At 33.1% G+C, this 18,927-nt stretch overlaps 2 pseudogenes across 1 annotated transcript; both read left to right on the plus strand.

Moving 5' to 3' along the window:
* The first annotated feature begins 1,273 nt into the window (after window positions 1–1,273).
* On the plus strand, window positions 1,274–10,916 carry LOC148937168 (uncharacterized; annotated as a pseudogene).
* Window positions 10,831–13,996, plus strand: LOC148937169 (uncharacterized; annotated as a pseudogene). Its single transcript, XR_016138669.1, has 5 exons — window positions 10,831–10,848; window positions 12,160–12,345; window positions 12,593–12,799; window positions 13,026–13,187; window positions 13,525–13,996. The product of XR_016138669.1 is annotated as an uncharacterized LOC148937169 (transcript).
* The last annotated feature ends 4,931 nt before the right edge of the window (window positions 13,997–18,927 follow it).

Consider the following 18,927-nt stretch of genomic DNA (forward strand, 5'->3'; position numbering starts at 1 on the left):
TAATCGAGTAATTGGTCATCCAAACAATTACTGTAACTGTTCGTGAAGATGCACTGTATTGTGAGAGATGACCGACGTGTTGGATCTCAATATTTGCTGTTACATTGATTATGAATTTGCGATTCGCTCACCGAGTCAAAGTAGACTCATTTGTAATTTTATCCCTTGCGCTGAAGAAGGCTGAAAGATCAGCCGAAACGTCTGTTATTTTGATTATGTTACATTGATTACTATTATATATTAAAAATTTTTTACGCGCTCTTAGTACTGCTCTCATTGCCATTATACCCTATTCTTACAAGTTAGTATATATATATATATATATATATATATATATATATATATATATAAAATATTATATAATGCTATATAATATACTAAAATATATGTGCAAAATGCATATATGCGACGCGTAAAGGCAACGCCAGCGGTGTGAAGTGAAATGTCTTCGCGGACACATATTTGCCGGCGTTTGACAATTGAAACCTGTAGTTGAAAGCTCCTGTGTGTATTTTTCATTTCTATACGCATTTACATTTTGAAATTAAATATGGATTTAAATAATGCGAGTGTTCTGCAGAATTCACCAAACGTAAGAATTAATTAATATTTTTAAAATCTTATTTATGTATCAGTAAGTTAATTAGATCTGTTCCAATATAAAAAGAACTTAACATAAACAATAGAATATTTAAGATTTATAAACATAATAAGCAATAATTCATAATCAATGTATTATATTCCATTATGTTGCAAGAGTGTCCGTTGATACGTGTTCGGATTTTATCATGAAAATTTTGTAAATATTGTTGGTGCAATAATGAACTTTTGGTATCCATTGAAACATATGGTGTATCGTAATAATAACTAAAATCAGAAAGTATTTTACAAGTAAAAGACATTTACGGCGAATAGTAAAAAAAAACAATATAAATTTTACAAATTAACCGAGAAATAATACAAATAAATAATGATACTAAAAAATTGATACAAAATGAGAATGTTTGTAATAACGTTTCCGATTTTATAATAAGTGATAGTGTTTCCGTCAATATTGTAACGAGTAATAACATTAATGCACATGTTTCTCAATAATTCTTTGATCGATAATTTACTTAAACCAATACAATATATTGAAAATATTGATAAAGATATATTTAAAGATGAATCGCTCTTATTTGAAAAACGATGTGGCACGCTTCCTATAGTAGATGATTTTATAATAAATGCAATTCAACAATGGTTTTTAAAATATAGACATTTATTAAGTACTATGAATGAATTATTGACTATACTAAGAGTATCATTTCCACAATTTCCAAAAGATTTGCGAACACTTCTACATACACTCACTTCATGTCCTTATGAAATTATAAACATTTATCTTGACTTTTACTGTCACTTGGGATTACGCAGAATACTTAACAATAGTTGTATTATAGCAAAACTATTCCTGGATTTCATTAAAATAATATTACCTATTAGCATAAATATTGATTTATCGTTTGCCAATATCGAAAAGTTCAAGCAGTCAATTTTGGCCAATTCTTATGTATAGATTTGCATACTATCAGTGAAAAAGCAAACTATCAGTGGTGAAAGCCATTTACTGTTGGGATTTACCATGGCTTTAGAAAACCAGCCGATATACATCAATTTATGATTTCTTTATAAACGAGTTTCAGAACTTAGAAAAAAATGGTTTTAAGACAAATAACAACAAGACAAAGAATTATTAAAATAAAAGTTAGTAAATATTAATGAAATGATTCTCGATATTGAATACGATGTAGTAAAAGGACAGTGAGAATCAGCGCTGTTTACGGTGCGCAATTTACATTCTTTATTATAGTTTAAAAATGTATAACATACATTTCGATTCTAGTTTGAGTCATCCTCAGTGTATACAGAAATTAAAGATACAGTACCGTGTTCATCCGACGTGTTCACTAACGTTAATTTCGCTAACTCGAACTACTATGATTGCACTGTCATGTCATCCTTAAAAAGATAGGATAGTCTTTAAGGATTGTTAATAATCGGATGGACACGGCTCACACAAACCGAACAAAGTACGCGCAGCAGTGCGGCGCGTTTCGTACCGAGCAGCACACCAACAACGCGTCCGCATGCCTAGAGCTCCAGGCAGTGACTGAACGCGGTGATTCTTCAGATCAACAACTTAGCAAAACAAAGCTGGGTTACAATCTGCTCAAGACAGAAACGTATGCGTGGTGCAAGAATTCAGTATCAGACTGTGAATTCAAACAATTATTCTGTCTCTTAATAAAAAGCATCTCTGAGATCAGTCGTGTCTGCAAATTACGTTCACAATATAATACTTTCACACCGTCCAGTCAAAATCATAATCGCAATTCAATCTATGTTCGATAATGACTGAATGTATGTTCGTGTTCCTACATATATGACTCTGGTGTTCATGCAGTCTCGTTTTTAATTGTCTCATTGTCCGACATAACACGCATCACAGTTGCCGCAGCAAATCTTGTACACTACATTCCTTTTGAAATGTGCTGGTAGAGCATCCTTATGAATTCTGATCATGCCTCTCAACTTATTCATACTGAAGTACGCGGGCTTTATGTTAAAATCGTCAATAATTTTTTTTGAGTTTAGTCGCAATTTCCGGAACAAAGGGTAGAGTGAACCATTTTGTTTCTTGTGATTGCACTGTTGCATTTGATATTCTTGATTTATTTTCTCGCCTGAATAAAGTTTTTAGTCTCGAATGAATACTGTTGTAGCCCGGATTGAGTTACAAGATTGTAATTAGGAAAAGTCGAGTTCGCCGAGCCTTAGGAATTAGAACTCCGAGCAGGAGTTCATAGGTTCTTCTGGTCAAATATTATTACTCACTTTCATTAAGTAGTTGATTGGTACAGCTTCTTGATTTGAATGTTTCGTATGAATCTCGCTATTACTGATAATGACTGGCCGTGACGAAGTATAACTGTCTTACGTACTGTGACTGCCGCTCTCGGTGATTTAGCGACCGTTTTTATAGTATTCTAGTAGTGTTGTCTTATAATTCTAAATCGGACCATATATGGTCAAAACAGCGCGCTCTCGCAAATTCCTCGTCCGCACTTCGCTTAGAAATTTGTGGACTTACTTTTGCATGCTTGCATTTCCGGCTGACGTTTCCGACGTAGCATTGGCTATTCCGAGATTCGAGAATGAACCTGAGGATAAGATATAATATGGCAAAAATAATAAGGCAAAAATATAAGGAGTAATTCGGGCTATAACAATACTATCAAAAATAAAGTTGAATGGGTAATCATTCATTAATAAAGTTGTAATTACCAAATTCAAGTTTTTTTTTTAATGATATTTAGGGTGAGACAATAAGAACGCTCTGTCGACGAGTCCAACAATAGTGCGTCTTTTTTGGGCGAGAGGGTGCTAGGAGTAAAAATTGGGTTTTCTCGATTTGACCTTAAAAGTTGTTAAGAAAAACATCAAGTTTAATTGGTTTCATAAATCCACATTCTCGAGAAGGTATCTCAATTTTCACTATTATTGGACTCGTCGACAGAGCGTTCTTATTGTTTCATCCTAAATATCAAAAAAACTTGAATTTAGTAATTACGATTTTATTAATGACCCTTTCAACTTTATTTTTAGTATCCATTCCAGACTAAAAACTTTATTCAGGCGAGAAGATAAATCAAGAATATCAAATGCAACAGTGCAATCACAAGAAACAAAATGGTTCACTCTACCCTTTGTTCCGGAAATTGCGACTAAACTCAAAAAAAATTATTGACGATTTTAACATAAAGCCCGCGTACTTCAGTATGAATAAGTTGAGAGGCATGATCAGAATTCATAAGGATGCTCTACCAGCACATTTCAAAAGGAATGTAGTGTACAAGATTTGCTGCGGCAGCTGTGATGCGTGTTATGTCGGACAGACAATGAGACAATTAAAAACGAGACTGCATGAACACCAGAATCGTATACGTAGGAACACGAACACACATTTAGTCATTATCGAACATAGATTGAATTGCGATCATGATTTTGACTGGGATGGTGTGAAAGTAGACTGTGAACGTAATTTGCAAACACGGCTGATCTCAGAGATGCTTTTTATTAAGAGACAGAATAATGTTTGAATTCACAGTCTGATACTGAATTCTTGCACCACGCATGCGTTTCTATCTTGAACAGACTGTAACCTTTGTTTTGTTGACAATTTGTTGATTTGTAGAGTCACCGCGTTCAGTCACTACCTGGAACTCTAGGCATGCGGACACGTTGTTGGTGTGCTGCTCAGTGCGAACCGCGCCGCATTCCTGCGCGTGCTTTGTCCGGTTTGTGTGAGCCGTGTCCATCCGATTATTGACAACCCTTAAAGACTGTCCTATCTCTTTAAAGATGACATGACGGTGCAATCATAGTAGTTCCAGTTTGTTTTAAGGTATAATACATTGTTATAAAAAAATTGGCAGACACATGTGTAAGATTCACATATTTATTGTGATAAGACGTTACATGACCTTACGAGAGCGATCTCGCATGGCGACTGCTTGGCTCACGTATCTTATCATAGTTTACTTCGTTATAATCAGATGATGCAAGCCGCCATCACACAACATCTTTCCCTTCAACGGAGGTTCTTATTCGTACATACAATATAATGAATACAATTTTAAATACAGATAAGTGAAGTGAAATACAGAATACAGATTTATAAATGCTCTGCGATAAATGGAATACAATTTGAAATATAGATTAATTTAATTATAAATACAAATAGAACGGTAATCAATCGAGGCGCACAAAATCTTTTAAAAATCTGCTTGGTTCGCGTCGATGAGCAGGTCTGTTGTTACGTGGAGCTATAACTAGAATATTTTGTTCCTGCCTTATTTGATTATCGTTTGCCTCAACATTTGCATTATCATTATTCTCATTTACACTTTGACTAGTCTCATCCTCTATAAAAATAGGATCGTTATTCACATTGTTATGTATGTGTATTTCACATTGTTATTTAATTGCTTGTAAGGAGCAATAAGGAGCTGTATCAAATGCCACCTGTTTTTTTGGATTGTTGAACCTCTTTGGGTTTTTAGTATATAAGAATTTGGTGTATTCGTCATGCGGGTTATTTCCGCATAAACACGCATATCGATTACTCAAACTTTATCATCAATCGAAAGATTAGATAATTTTTTAGCTCTATGCCTCCTGTTATATTGGTTTTCCTAATATAATTTCTTTTCCGTCTCTTTTTTAAAAATCATATGATCTATAAAGATGCCTAATTTTGAAGGCAAGGTAGGAACAAGTGAATGAATTTTTCTTGAAAACAACATTTCGGCGGGGGAATAACCATTATCAAGAAGCGTAGACCTATAGGATAATAAATCTTTGTTTATGTCGTTACATTTTTGGATAATAGATTTTGCTATTTTAACAGCCGTTTCTACGGCGCCATTGCTTTCTAAATACTTTGGCGAGTTTTGAATGTGCTTGAAATCAAAGTCTTTGGCAAAATCATTAAATTTGGAGGAAAATTGCGTACCTGGATCGCTTCTGACAAGTTCAGATACCCAATCTAACGAAAATTTTCTTATATTTTTTAATAACTGCATCTTCGCTCAAATTTTTAAGAGAGAAAATCTCAAAGTATCGCGAGTAATAATCGATTATAATCACGAATCATTTATTATGTTTGAATAAATCAATCCCGACTTTTTGCCAAGGTCTGAAAACTTTTCTGCGACAAAAGGTTCTTTGAAATTTTTCCTCTTCTCTATACATTCAGGACAAAATTCGATAAGATTTTTTAATTGTATGTTCAGACCTAGCCACTAAACAGATTGTTTCGCCATGTCTCTACATTTTGTTATGCCTAAATGACCAGTATGTATTTTATTTATAATATCTAGTTGTAAAGGAGATATAATAATTCTGGAATACATAAGTGTATCTTTGCAAACAGAAATATTGTCTTTTAAATGATAATACGGTAAAAATCCGTCCTCCAACTTATTTTTTGCTGGCTATTTATTGCGACAGTAATTTATTAGTTGTGAACAAATATAATCGTCTTTTTGCTTTTGTTTGATTTTCTCGATAAAATTTTTTGAAGCAGGTAGACTGTCCACAATGGTTTAGTTTTGTAAGAAAGTTACTAAGAAGTCCCTAAGACAACCGGTGGATGGCGCCATGAGTGCTGTTCAGTAACCAAAAGAGCGCCTCTCGATCGAACACGACACGAGTGAGTGACACTAGGAAAGGACCAATCAGACAAGGGCTGATGCAATCTTTGTTAACTTTGAAATCACCGAACGTGCTCCGATGCGCGGAGCAGCGAGCGACGGGGACTCTCTCCCTAGTCGGCGAATGATACGGACGTGTCATCCGCGAGAGTTCAAGTCGAATAGTCGAAAATAGTAATTGTAGTGAATATAATCGAGATATCGTTACAGGCGATATCTGTTAAATCGTTGTATTATGTTGTAGACTCAGTGAAAATATAGATAAACCGCATTATATTAAAGTTGTGGAAAAGTTATTGCGCCTGCTCCATTATCCAATACGTGCCGGTCACCTCTCTCAGTGCGTGTATTCAATCATAGACAATAATTATAAAAACGGACATTAATTCCTGACAAAACGGTTACTTTATTTAAATTTAAAAAGTACAAGAATCTTACAGTTTACTTCCACATAGTTTCCTATTTCTTTATAAAATTCGTCCTGCTCAGAGCAAGTAATAATGTTAATATTTCTCGATAAATAATCAGCTAATACAAATTGTTTACCCGGTACATAAACTACGGAATAATTATATCGCATTAGTCTTAATCTCATACGTAGAAGTCTTGGAGTTAATTCATTCAATTGTTTGGTTTGTAAAATTTGCAAGAGCGGTTTATGGTCGGTTTCTAAAATTACATTATATAAACCTAAAATATATTCTTTAAAATAATCCGCACCAAAGGCTAGTGCATAAGCCTCTTTTTCGATTTGGCTATAATTCTTTTCTGTTCAATGGTTTTGACGCGAATCCGATTATTTCGTTCGTTCTTTTCGCCGATTTGCATTAAAGCTGCACTTATACCGTAACTCGAAGCATCCGCTTGCAAAATAATTTGTTTAGTATAATCGTAATGAGCAAATGTGGGTACATCAATTAATAATTTTTTAATCTGTTAGTTAATAATTATTAATATTAATAATTGTTTAATCTGTAAAAGGCCTTCTTTTGAGGTTCTAGTCAAACAAAATGAGCATCAGATTTTAATAATGAATAAGCGATTCTAAAATATGTGATTTATTAGAGATAAATTTACCCACATAGTTGACTATTCCTAAGAACTGCAACAAAGAATCTTTGTCGGTAGGAGGTGGGCATTTTACAGTTGCTTCCACGCGGGATCGAAATACGCCGACACCTTTTTGCGAAATCTCATGTCCCAAAAACACAACTTTATTAACACAGAACTGACATTTTTGCTTATTTAGGGTTATGGGTTATACTTTATGGGTTATGGGTTATGGGTTATACTTTATTAAGTCTTTCCAATACTATACGAAGATTTTTATCATGTTGTTCAACTGTCGCTGCGTGGACAATGACATCGTCGATATGAATTTCAACGCCCGATATATCTCTCAAGATTTCTGAAAAGTATTACGAAATAGTCGGTTGCGCAATTTATCCCGAAAGATAACCTTGTATACATAAACCTTCCAAAAGGCGTAATTATGGTAGTAAGTGGCTGGCTAGCCTTACCTAATTTAATTTGAAATCCGCTTTTAGTGTCTAGTTTGCTGAAAACTTTAGAGCCTTTCAGGTTGGCAAGAATATTATTAACTTTTTTAACCGGAAAATGCGATCTTTTTATACCTTTGTTTAATTGCGAAAAGTCACCACATAACCTTATTTTATCCGAATCTTTACGCGGCTACTACGATTGGACTGCACCAATCTGTGGAAAAATCAACCAGTTTTAAAGTACCGTCTTTTACTAAAGTTTCTCTAGTTTTAACTTTTTTGAGCAAAGGAATTGCTACGCCGTGCGAGGCGTTGATTGAAAGAATGATTTTACATCTTTCTTCATGTGTACATGTAATTCTTTTTTAAATGAACTTTTTTAAATGAACTTTTAAAGAGATGTGGATATTCGGTATATGGATCAATTTTAGATACTGTTGTACCCCAGATGGGCTACAACGATAATATTAAAGATAGTCGGATTCGTTAAGCCTAAGGAATTGAGACTCCGAGCAGGATCAAAAGAATGGAAGGAAATCTTCTTGAATTCACTAACACACTTTCTTTATTTTAATTAGTTTATTTAATAAATGCATAAATTCTTGAGTTTAATATTTCTTATTTTATTACTTTACACACGGTTAAATATCGGCGGGTGGCTCGGCGCGTATCGCGTTATCGCGTTACTCTGGCGGCCGACGACCGAGTATGTCACCTGAGATGCTGATAGTACGGTTCGCGTGAACTTCGTCGCGCTTTTATAATATCTTGCGCGATAATTATAATAATGATTCCGAACGACACGTTATTCTTGACTCTCTCGACTCCGCCTTGTGTAACCTTGTGTAAAGGTTATATAGTCTGATCGATACCCGATCAGCATTCTGATCGGTTGCGTCGATCGGTTGCGTGATATTGATTAATCAATATTACGCTCGGTTTGATCATCAAATTTAGGAATTTGCTGATAGGCTTTTTCGCAATGTTCTCGCGTGATGCATTTCTGCGGTCTTTCGAAAGACTGGTCGCAATTGTGTCGTCTTTCGAAAGACTTTTCGAGATTCATGCGGCCTAATTTTGTTGCCATGCGGACTACTTTTATTATTGGTTGTAGATCTGGCTACAACAATACTTTTAAATTCGAGTCAATTTTTTTACTCTTTTTCAATCAAATCAAATTTTTTAATTTCTTGCTTAGCAAATTATTTTTTAAATGTTTAAATACGTAAATATCCGTATTTATGTGCGTATTATTTTTTGCTAAGTTTAAGTTTAAAACTTCCAGGACCGGCAATTGTTTGCCGTCGGGCCCGTAAACCATTTTTTCAGTAATTTTAATTTTACTCACATATTGATTTGGCACGCTTTCTTCAGCGATGCAGGAAATATCTTCGCCCGTATCGATAATAAACTTCCTAGGCTGCTTGAATTTCTCGATATACGCAGAGAAGAACGTGAAGCTTTCTTTGGATGACTCATGTGACTTGACGGCGCCCAGAAAAACAGAGTTGTCGTCATGTTCTTCTTGTTCTTCAATCCTTCTCACACGTTGGCTGTTATTATTATGATGTCTTCTGGGGTTCTTGGTTCTGCATACCTTATCCCAGTGACCTTTGATTCCGCATTTATGGCATTTTGAATTATTTGCCGGACATTTGCTTACATTACTATGTTTATTTAATCCACAGCGACCACAGTCATCGAATTTGTTACGATTATTATTATGATGGTGACTGCTATTGTAATTTTTGTAATTGCCTTTATTTTTATGAGAATCATTTTTTCTTTTTGATATTTTATTAATATTAGCTTGCTCGGAGGGAATATTTTTCCTCATATTTTTTCCTTCTTTTGACTTTAGCTTGCCTTACAACATCGATCGCTTTTTCCACTTTTAGATCCGAGATAAGTTGCAGGCGCTCGGACGTACCAGAGTCCCTGATGCCAATTACGATGCGATTGCGTATAAATTCTTCTTTTAATGTACCAAAGTTGCACGACTCCGCCAATGTATATAAAACCGTGATAAAAAAGTCAATGGGTTCATCCAGAAGCTGGACACGTAAATTAAATTTAAATCGTTCAAAAACGACGTTTTTCTTGGATTTAAAGTACGTCTTGAATTTTTCTTTCACAGTTACGAGGGTGGCATCGACAGGCACATTCGGATAAATCTGCGACGATATTTCTTCAGATTTTTCGCCCATGGTATATAATAAGAGATCAATTTTTTCGTTATCCAGTTTTTCGAAAAGACCTACCACTGTTATGTAGCGGTCAAAACGTTTTATTCACGTAGACTACATTCCGGTTTTGTAAAATCAAATTCAGAGGGAATCGTTATGTTTGGAGGCACAATAGCCTTGACTTGAATAGCCATGTCGATTGTTTTGATTATTTTCAAACACTTTGATACGATTAGTAATTAAATGAGAGCCATTAATTTGTTAATACTTTGCACTTTCACTTCTGACACCATGTTTTAAGATATAATACATTGTTATAAAAAAATTGACAGACACATGTGTAAGATTCACATATTTATTGTGGTAAGACGTTACATGACCTTACGGGAACGATCTCGCATGGCGACTGCCTGGCTCACGCATCTTATCATAGTTTACTTCATCATAATCAAATGCCGCGCAAGTCGCCATCACACAACAGAGTTAGCAAAATTAACATTAGTGAACACGTCGGAACATGGTACTGCATCTTTAATTTCTGTATACACTAAGGATGACTCAAACTAGAATCGAAACGTATGTTATACATTTTTAAACTGTAATAAAGAATGTAAATTACGCACCGTAAACAGCGCTGATTCTCACTACTCTTTTACTACAAAAATTAGTAAACTTCTTTGCGATGCTCCAGCAAAATCTTTTCTTTTATACATTAAAGGTCACACAGGTTATTCTAGTTGTATTAAATGTACTGAAGAAGGAATTTTTATTAATGGCAAAATTGTATTTTTAAAGAACAATGAATAGTTAAGGAATGATATAAGTTTTCAAAATAAATTGGACAAAGAATTTCATAAAGGTGTAAGTCCTTTTGAAAAATTAAATATGGGTTTAGTTTCTCAAGTACTCTCTTGATAGTATGCACTTTGTATATCTGGGGGTTATGAAACAGATTATAACATTTTTAAATATAAAGGGGGAAAAAATATTTGTTTATCTAAAAGTGATAAAAAGAAAGTTAATTATGAATTATTATTATTTGGAAACTATTTGCCAATAGATTTTGCACGATTACCAAGAAATCTGGAAGACATAAAATATTATAAAGTCACAGAATTACGACAGTTTCTATTGTATACTGGACCTATTATATTAAAAAACATAGCAAACAAAAGTGTTTATACACATTTTATACTCTATCGTGTGCCATTAGAATTTTAAGCAGTTCTGAATTATATTTAACATATAATAATTACGCTTCACAACTTTTAGAATATTTTGCGCACAAATATATAATAATTTATGGAAAAGAATATCTTACTCATAACATACATGATGTAATACATTTGCCTGCAGATTGTGTTAAGCACGGTCCACTAGAAAATTTTAGCTGTTTTAAATTTGAAAATTACTTGTTCGAAAATTACTTGTTGTTTGAAAAGTACTTGTTGAAATAAAAAAAAATGCGTACATCCTTTACAGCAAATTTGTAACAGATTTAAAGAACAAGAATAAATACAACAAATAAATAATGTGACAAAATATCTAGTATTACGGAAATAATATAAAGTCCAAGTTTATAATGAAACTATTTATACTTATTATAAAGTGATTGATACTGAAAAGTATGAATTGAAAGTATCAGATACAGATAATTGTGTTATATTGAAGGATAAATCTGTTTTTTGCATTAAAGATATTTATGAAAAAAATGACACGACAGAAATATTTGTAGAACGAAAAAAGTTCACCGAATCCAAATTATTTTTCCATTCATCGTGTTCTTCTTAATTATTCCATATTCAAAATTTAGCTAATGATGTCTATAATAATATTAATGAAATGCTCATGAAGTGCATCAAATATCCCCATAATAATGGTTTTATTATTTTATCAATAATATATAGTCAATATGTAAATAAAAATTAACTTACATAATTAAAATAAATAATATAATAATCATAAGATTAAAGTAAATAAATAATATAAGGAAATAAAAAAAATAAATAACAAGTTAAAATAAAAAAAATAATAATAAATTAAAATAAAAAAAAATAATATAATAGATTAAAATAAAAAAATAGATTAAAATAATAATAAGTTAAATTATATCAGGTACTTTTAAACGAATTTTTTATTACTTTTACTTTTTAATATGTTATTAAAACATTGATGCAGTTTATTTGAAAACTTAATTTTTTGCATCTTTTCTAGATATGGTCTATCGTAGAATTTCTGGAAGAGTTATGTGAAATTGAAGTTGTACCAACTTCATGACTAGAATTAAAGGAAGACAAGATTTTATGTAAACGTCTAAAAATCCTGGGAAATGTCTTCGGAGTAATGTACAACTGAATAGCAATTGGGAAGTGTATAAAGTACAACTTCTTATTCAAAGTAGTAAGAATTTTAATGAAAGTTAATAATATTGTTTATAAATTACACAAACAAATATTTAATTTACTCATGTAGTTCATGTAGCAATTCAATCATTTCTAAAAAACTTCATAATATGTCAAAGATTTATCTTCAATGCAAATTGAATCAAGGTTATCATGAAATGCTTTAAAACAGAACATGAATGATGGTTTCAATCCTAAATGCATTAAAAATATTCTTTTTTTACTGTAATTTTCTCCAATTGCAGACTCTTATCAGAAAGCATTAAATTATGTGAAAAAAAAATCAAATACAGATACGGACACATCATGTTCTCAAGTGGAGAAAAGTAAACGTAGAAGAAAGCATAAGAATCAAGATATATATATTATAGATATCTATAACAATTCCGATAGTGAATCAATGAGAATAACTCCATCTCCATTGATAACAATTCGACATGATGTACAGACAGGTAAAATATATTAATTATTGAAAATAGTTGAAATACCACTAACATGACCCACATTTTCCATAATATACAATATTAAATATATCCATAATATACCCATAATATATAATATTTAATACATGTGCGTTTACATATATAGGCATTATTGTTCTTTTGCATCCATGCGATGAATTATCTTACGATAAACAATATTTTTTACTTCATATTTATTTAGTTTTTGTACATGTAGATTTGTCAATACATACAGAGAAACTAAACAATAATAATATTAATACTGAAAAAGATATTGCTACTATTAAAGAAGGCTTGAATGACTTCGATAAGAATAATGCATATAATGCAACTTCAACCGCAATAATAGATGAGGTCAAAGAAGGTATGTTTCTCAGAAATTAAAATATAAGATGAAAATGATAGATAAATTTTATTTTGTCCAAGAAAATAGTCCAAGAAAATAATATAATATATATAATATAATATAAATAATATAATAATATTACTGCTATAATAACAAATAAAGATGAAAATTTTACAGCTAACATTATTATTGAAGATTTACAAATAGATATTATTAGTTTTAATAAAACTTAAAATTGCTGCTATATTTATATCTCATTAAGCATAAAAACGTGAAACTTAAAATAAAAATAAAATATATTTTACTTTTCATGTAATTTTTATAAAATATTTATTTGACAAAATTATTTTTTAGATGGCTACATTAAAAATATTAGAAAGTGTTTTGGCAACTAGAAAAATGGTTGAACAGTAAAATGAGTTCTTAAAACAATTAGACTCTAGAATTAATATTAATGTTGCCTCAAACGCTGCTGCTACTGCTACTACAATAAATCCAATTACACAGAATACAATAAATATAATTCCTACAAAACCTTTTAATAAATATAACAAATTGTTAGAGTTTGACAAACTTGAAAACAAATGTATTAGGTGTACAAAAAAGTTCTGAGCTTTTTTTTGTAAAATTCAATCTTTATTCAAAAACAAACAAAAAAATATTAATCAGCGAAATATTCCCCGTTTGCATCGACCTTTTGCCATCTTTCGGGTAGCTTGCGAATTCCTTGACGATAGAAGCTCACCAGCTTCGAAGCGATAAAGTCAATGCATTTTCGTATCTCTTCAAATCTCACGAAATGTGTATCAGCCAAATGATGCTGTAGCGGAATAGGTAGTAAATCGGAAGGCGCCATGTCTGGGCTATACGCCGCGTGTGGGAGAAGTTCCCAGCCTAACGCAAAGATATGGTCCTTAGTTGCTTTCGCAACATGTGGTCGAGCATTGTCATGAAGCAAGATCACTTTACGACGTCCTTGGCCAGTAAATGGCCTCTTTTCTTCTAATGCATCACTCAAATTGATCAATTGTTGTTGATAGCGGTCTGCCGTGATTGTTTCACCCCGCCGTGATTGTAACAACTCGTAATACAACACACCTTTCCAATCCCACCAGATACAGAGCAAAACCTTCTTGGCGTGGATATTGGGCTTCGGCGTTGATGTCGAAGGTTGACCAGGGTCAACCCATGATTTTCTACGTTTAGGATTATCATAAAGAATCCACTTTTCATCACCTATAATGATTTTCTACAGAAAATATTTTTTCCGGAACTTTGAAAGCAAAGTGAGTGCAGTGTCACGCCGACGATTTTTGTTGTTCGGACAATTCATGCGGAACCCATCTGCCTTCCTTCTGAACCTTTCCCATCGTATGTAAACGTACGGAAATGATTTGCTGCGCAACGCCAAGCTGTTCTGCAAGCTCCTTTTCAGTTTGCGCAGAATTTATATCCAGTAGTGCTTGCAATTCGTCCGTTTCAATCTTTTGAGGGCGTTCAGCACGCGGTTCATCTTCAAGACTGAAATCTCCTTGGCGAAATTTTTGATACTATCTTTTACATGTAGTATGACTTACAGCGTTCTCTTCATATGCAGCACAAATCATTGCAGTGACTTCAGCAGCATTTTTCTTCAAATGAAAGTAGATGGAAAATCGAATATGCTCTTTTGTTCTTATTGCCATCGTGAATACTACTGATTTTTGAGGTTATATGCATCAAACGCCAAACCGTATGGCATTTTAGAAGGCCAAATGTCAACGCTTTAAAACTGTAAAAGGGTGGGAAGATATATAAAATTTAAATTATTATTTCGGTTGTATGAAATCTAAAGCTCAGAATCTTTTTGTACACCTAATAGATTCAAAAACATATGGAACGTGATATATAAACTTTATAGTAATGTATAGTATATATATATAATATATGTTTGTCGTACGTTTTTCACAAACGATATAAATAAAACGTTTCATATGAATAGTAAATGCATGAGGATATATGTATATATGTATATTGATGTATATATGTATATGATATATGTGTATATACGTGTATCATTGTATTGTTGACGTGTTATTCTAAACACGTTGTTTGCGATAAATAATTATCACATGCCTCGGTAATCGAAAAGATAAGATGCCTGCCCGGTAAACAGGAGATCCAGATTCGATTCCTGGCTGAGATGGTATTTTTTCGCAAAATAATTACGAGTTTTCACGACTGGTTCATTGTCAGGCCGCCGTGACGCACACCCTCCCTTCTTATAGGTTATGGTGTTACATAAATGTCTCTGGAATGACGCAGAAGAGATCGCACAGCTTAAATGTAATGTCACTGTTGTGTTGCTGGAACAAAATTTTAATAAGCGGAAAGGTTTCAAAAATGTGCGTTTCAAAAACATTGTATATGAACTTTACAATAAGGTTATATATATGTTTATCAAACAGTCCACAAACATTACAAATGGAACGATTCATATGAACAATAAATGCGTGAGGACATTTCTGGTTATGATGACATTATATAAAAATTTCTGGGACGAAAAAGTCGCACAGTTTAACTGTAACGTTACTGCTATGTTGCTGGAACAAAATTTTGTTTAGCGGGTATAATTATATATATATATATATATATATATATATATATATATATATATACTTTTAGTCATAAATATTTCTGATTATATATAGGCGACTTTTTTCTTTAAAGTTGATTTAATTTCCTGTACAAGAAAAAAATATGAAAATTATCCTTTTAATTATTTTTCATTTTCTCATTACTGTTACATCATTTTTTTTTATCAAACAAATTTTACAAAAGAAAGAAACTAATAATATGAACTAATATTCCAGCGAGAAATATTAATGGAACCGACATCGAATCTATGTTTTTCTTTTATTATAGACTAAAGTATTGATTAACATTGGCAAAAATATATACATTTATCCTGATAACCAAGCGTGCGACTTCCGCACAAAGTATCAGTATCATACTGTTACTGTACTGCCACGAGATGGCGAGGTATGGCGTAAGTGTATAATAGTAGTACAAAAAGTGTACATGATATTACAGTACAGCGTATCGTCATAGTACCTGTAATGCATATTGTTCAGTACATATTGCATATTTAATAAATATATCGTATCAATACGACATACACCTGAACATCGTACATGAAATACCGATAAAATTATTAAATTTGATTATATTTTTAACTTTTGAGTGTATTTTGTAAATTTGTCTGTGCTTTATTATGAGTTATTTGTATATATATTTATGACAAATTATAGTTTTTTTTATAGATATAATTAATATATTATAATTTTATTTTAGTCATGCGATGTCAGCTGACCATTTTTTTATATAACGGGTATTTTTTGTAATAATTAAATAATAGAAATAAATGTTGTGATTTACAAATATATCAATATTACGTTTACATATTAATAAATTTCTTAATTATATTTGCAAAATATGATTATTTTATAATTATAATGCGCATGCGTATCCACTATGCGTATTTCTTCGATGCGCTCTTTAATAGGAGCTCCGAGTACATTTTTGCGCATACACAGTACAATTATAAAATAAATTTGTTTGCAATTAAGAAATTTATTAATTTGTAAACGTAAAAATTAATATATTTATAAGGCACAAACAATTTTCTATCAATTATAATTTATCTGTTATCACAAAATCTGTTTATTACTATAAAACTAATTTTTGTCACAAATGTTAAATGTTAATAAACTGAAAGCCGTAGTACATAAAAAAAAACTTAAGCAGTAAGATTTTAAAAAAATTGGGTTTATAATCCGTTAACTTATGCCGGAATCGTAAAAAATTGGCCAATCACAATTGAATGTGAGAAAAATAATCGATTCTGATTGATCAATTTTTTACAGATCCGACATAAGTAAACAATTATGGCATAACATAAATCAGTCTGTACTGTTTAAACTTTTTTATGTGTCTTGCTCCTTATAATCAATCACAAATGATTTACAAACAAAATACACTCACAAGTTAACAGTAGCATCGCTGATTTTGGTAACCTTTGAATATGTTGTAGCAAAGTGAAATAGAGACACATATTTTTTTTTATATGTGCCCATATGATCGTTAAGGGAATGAAACACTCTTTTGAAAAAAAAAAATTCGAAAAAATAACATTTTCGAAAAATCTGATTGTACTATTAAAATTGAGATGTATAACGTACATAAAACTTTTTTTATATCTTTTACTATTTCAACTGTATTTGCTCAGAAATATAAAAAATCAATTTTTTCAAGGTTTGACATTTGACTAGTATTACTTATCGGAAAAGTTAGATATAATTAAATTTAAATTTTATTTAATTTCTATTAAATTTGATTTCTGTCGACTATGTTTCATATAGGTTACAGTGTAATGAAACGGATTGAAATCTAAAATAAACCCATAAATATAAATAATTAATATAATAAATAATTAATTAATTAAATAACTGTTTATTAAATTATTCTAATTTAATATTAATTTAACAATGATAATATTTATTTTTTAAATGATATAATGAGAGTTTGAGTTGCGATGCTGTTTTCATCAGAGTTTATCTCAGAATGGATTTTCTGTAGCGAATAATTGCTCTGCCATTGATGACTACGCTGGAACTGCCTTGCCGAATAAGGCAAGCTCGAGTCTCTGAAAGATCAGATAGGCAGGAGTAGGCAGGATAACTGAGTTCACGCCACAATTTTATTGTCCGACCGTCGCCAGCAACGTCTCGCGAAGTTCTGATTCGGCCACGTTTATTCTTGAACACACAATCGCTAATTCTAGAACATATCAAAGTGCAGGATTAACCGAACAAAGGCGCGATATTTACAACGATTAAAAACTAATATCACAGAACAAAGAGATCGAAGACGTACAATGCCAGCAAGGGCACCGCGGACACGGAGGAACGTTCGAGAACTGTAAACGCTAGAAACGAGAAATCGCAAAGAATAAAGGAGGGAAAGAACGCACTTGAAATGTATCGCTCGCAAGAAAAAAGTGGAGCGCTTGAAACGCACACTGCGCGTGTACGCGGGACGCTCGCGAAACGCTCGAAAAAACGTGGATTAGAACGAGGCACGATACGGATAGAAAACGAGACGACACACAGACGCTAGCGAAACGGAACGCGGGCGCGGGTAAAACGGAGCGCACGCGGAAATTGATGACGGCACAATCACAAGTGTGAATAAAAACGATGGAACCAAGCGATGCGAATAAAACGCAGAACGCGGATGAGACGCATGCGGAAAAACGCGTGCAGAGACGTCACTAGCGAGCGAGAGAGAAACACTCGGTCGACCGCTCACGAGCGAGAGGAGGAGTGACGCAACTCGGCGAGCGAGAGCGAGAGAGAGAGAGAACGCGCGAGAAAGAGAGCGAGATAGTAACCGGTCACGCGCGAGCGAGAGAGAACGAGCGCACGCATCTCGCGCGCAAGCGAGAGAGGTGGAGGCGCACAAAGTGTGAGAAAGGCAGAGGGCACCCGGCGCAACAGGTGTGGCGCGCCGCACGTGGTCGCACGGAACCGGCGAGACGGAACTTGCGACACTGCACAGACTTTGACGCGTACACGACACTTCACATTGCACAGGCGCGATCACGTACCAGTCACGACACAGTGACACGTTGACGATGTTGATGCCGGAGTCTCTCTCCTCCTTTTCTTTGACAGACGTGTGGCTGCTGCGAGTCCGATGATTGTCACAAAAAGGCCGCTCGACACAATGCGCG

Source organism: Pogonomyrmex barbatus, unplaced genomic scaffold (genome assembly GCF_055798465.1).
Source record: "Pogonomyrmex barbatus isolate J1 unplaced genomic scaffold, ASM5579846v1 scaffold16, whole genome shotgun sequence".
Classification (NCBI taxonomy): domain Eukaryota; kingdom Metazoa; phylum Arthropoda; class Insecta; order Hymenoptera; family Formicidae; genus Pogonomyrmex; species Pogonomyrmex barbatus.